Below are 3,454 nucleotides of genomic sequence, written 5' to 3' on the forward strand. Positions count from 1 at the left end.
TTCCTGTTCTGTCTCCCTCTCTCTCACTATCTCTCATTGGTCAGTTTCCTCTTCTGTGCGACCGTACTGTCTCTCTCTCACTATCTCTCATTGGTCAGTTTCCTCTTCTGTGCGACCGTACTGTCTCTCTCTCACTATCTCTCATTGGTCAGTTTCCTCTTCTGTGCGACCGTAATGTCTCTTTCTCTCTTATTTCCTCTCCTCAATCCTCTTCCTCTTTATCTCCCAGGCAGACAGAGAGGTTAACTCATGCTGTATAGCGTTGCAGATTTACAACAACACCTACACCGAAACATGTTGTATGCCATTGCATGTCAAAACAACATAGGCCTACATGTAGGTATTCATCTTCCCAGAGCAGCACTGTAGAATACATTGGGTCAAACCAGGGTTGGACTAGTAACAGAATCATGGGGATTGGTCAATTAAGCACTTTTTTTTCCTTCTAAACACTTGAAAGTAACTCTGAACAAAATCAAATACAACATAGTATAATTCAAAATGTTTTAATCAACAATCAAATGACAGATAGAACCAGATAGATTAGAACACAATCTGGGGGTCAGAACACAAAAAAGAAACAGCTAGAACAGCCTGGGACTCAGAACACAGGACCCACCTGGATTAGAACGTCAGCCTACTGTCCTACTCTACATTCCAGCCCTGAAGGTTACAGGGAAAGATGAGGAGTTGCTCTCTCCGTGTGGTTCCTCCGGGCCTTTTTAGGTTGAGGCAGCTTCTTCACCACATCACTTTTATGAACATGTGCCAAATAATTTTCCTTATAGCAAACGTGGGTCTCTCCCACTCTTTCGTGTTTCCCTGGATTCTTCTGAGAAATTGTGCAAGTATTTCGTCATCCTTCAGCCACTCAGTATCCGTCTGGTGCTCTCTAGTGTATCATGTGTAGCTTACCTGCTGTGGCTTTTGTACTGTAAAGACGCCTGTTTCATCCCCATTGTAAATCATGTGTGGAGGGAATGTATGCCTGTTAAAGATGAGACGCAAGGGAAGAACCTTATCAGAATCAAAACCAAACCTTAAAGGTATCACTAGCCCATCACTACAGCCAGATTGTCAAAGAACTCCCCGACTGCAGTTTTTATTGAATGCTGTAGCCCTTCCCAGGTATGTTGCTTCTGGACTTCGGACAGAGAGATGGCGACGTGCTAGGAAGCTGCCAAACCAATTTGCCCCTAGAGTAGACGTCACATCATTATTATAATATTTAGCTTTGTGGCAAGATCCGTTTGCCTTAGTTAACCTACAGAATCATTGTGATCTCTTGCACACCCTATAGCCTACCTACATTGTGTCTTTGTCCAATTGGCAGGGATATTTTTCTCTCGGCATATTCAAATGCCAGTTGACGGCACTTAACTGGAGGAAGGCCATGGAACTGGTCAGCTAGTTGTTTCTAGTGTTGGGCAAGCTCCTCCTCCATCTCATCTGTGAATATTCTCTTCAGCTACTGCACCCCAGGCTACTGATTTTACTTCCCCTTTCTCTTTTTTCTTCATGAATCTTAGGAGGCTTGATTGACTTGTCAATATGTCTGCCCCTTGCCCCTTTCTGCTCTTATAGACAGCTTCCCTTCCTTGACCTCAGCGGCTGCGTTCTCCATCTCCTCGAGGGGTGTTTTGCCCCAGGTTGTCTTCCTGCTGTATTGCCTTGGCATGATGGCTTTTCTACAATGTTTATGACATTAAAAAAAAAAAATATGCAATGTAATATTACATTAAAATATGATTAAGACTAAACTTAACTTGTGCCTCATGGTGGGATGAGACACTGTCTCACTTTACCCCGCAGCATTTGTCTCACTTTACCCCACCACCACCATTTTAGAAAAAACAACCTCTCTTAGTAATTCAGGCTAATCTTTAGCTAGCATCATCACATGGTTTTATATTTTGCTAGTTCATCAACATGTATGATAGAAGTGTTTCTACCTGAATCAATTTGCTTTCGCACAACAGTTGATTAAGTTGACAGCAAGAAAAATTTACTTTTACATTTTTTTGTGTGGAAAAAAACATGCTTACCACAGCAACATGAGGTCCTCTCCTTCAGGGCCAAGGGGAAATGGGAGGGGCTTGAAACGATGTAGTCCACTTGTTGTTTGTCCTATTCATTAGACTGCGTATGGACGTGCACTTGAGGAGAGAGAGCCGGGCCTGGCTCCGTGCCCTTGATGAAACCGTTGGTTCCTCCCTGGGCTGCAGGTTACTCACAGCAGGATACAATACCACACGTGGCACATCCCTGGGCCGATTCAAAGAGATCAGGAAGACAATGCAGAAGGGCTGATGACCGGTCATGATCCAGTTCCCTGGCTGGATGCAGAGCCAATGTTTTATTACATTCCCAGTGTCCATTAGGAGAGAAGGGTTCCTGGAGTATGTTCACAACAAAGACTCACAGACAATTACAAACAGCCACTCAGGAAAGGTTTATGGGATCATACCACACCCGTTCTGCGTCACAGAGGTTGTTTCGTCTTCCACTAAAGTGCCTCCAAGCCCACAGGATGAAATAGGTTGTACGAACGAGGATACCCAAGTGGGGGCTCTTGGGAGGGTGTTTGGGAGGTGTGGTGTGTGCCTACATGCGTGTGTGTGTGTGTGTGTGTGTGTGTGTGTGTGTGTGTGTGTGTGTGTGTCATGATACCTGGTGTGAAAAACAGAAGTTTGTCGTCAAGGCTCATTTGTTGTTATTGTACGACCAACTTCCAACCTATTCCATCCTGTTATTTTAGATAGTGGCAAAACACTGCCCCCGAAGACACTTTCTATTCTATGTAGGGGAGCGGATAGTTTGGTGTCTATGGTGGCTATAGGATGTTCGACCTGAGAGGTACTGAGTTCAATTCCACCATGTTCACATCCAACCGGTGTAATCATCCTTGAATGTCAGTTGGTCTTATTTAGAATAGATGAATGAAAGAAAGAAATATAACATTATACTTTGAAAAAATTCGGCCGTAGAGGATTAACGCTAAATATTATACCAGGAACTATATTATACCCAGGAACTATAGCCCGGGTATCGTCCATAGACACTAAAATAAATGTCTGGTCTACTCTGAGCACAGTGTGTGAATTAAACATTGTGCAACGACTTGTTTAACCAGGTATGGCGCTGTCTTGCGGTTTCTATTGTTGAGGGTTTGTTTATGCATATTTTTTCACTCTTTTTGGTCGATAAAGGGCCTACAGTTATATGGCTCTGGTAGAAGCTCATTTGTCAAACTTATCAGGTCTTAATAAGTAGGGTGGATCAACAGTTGGATAATTAAGTAGAGGGGATACTACTCTAGAACATTAATAAAATGTTATGAATGTTACATTTTACGGGATTATCTACGACAGCTTATGAAAAAGACACTAGGCTATGTACACTACACCGGTACACTACACCGGTACCTATTAACAGAGTATCCTTAGGTCCCCTC

This window comes from Gadus chalcogrammus, chromosome 9 (genome assembly GCF_026213295.1).
Source record: "Gadus chalcogrammus isolate NIFS_2021 chromosome 9, NIFS_Gcha_1.0, whole genome shotgun sequence".
Taxonomy (NCBI): domain Eukaryota; kingdom Metazoa; phylum Chordata; class Actinopteri; order Gadiformes; family Gadidae; genus Gadus; species Gadus chalcogrammus.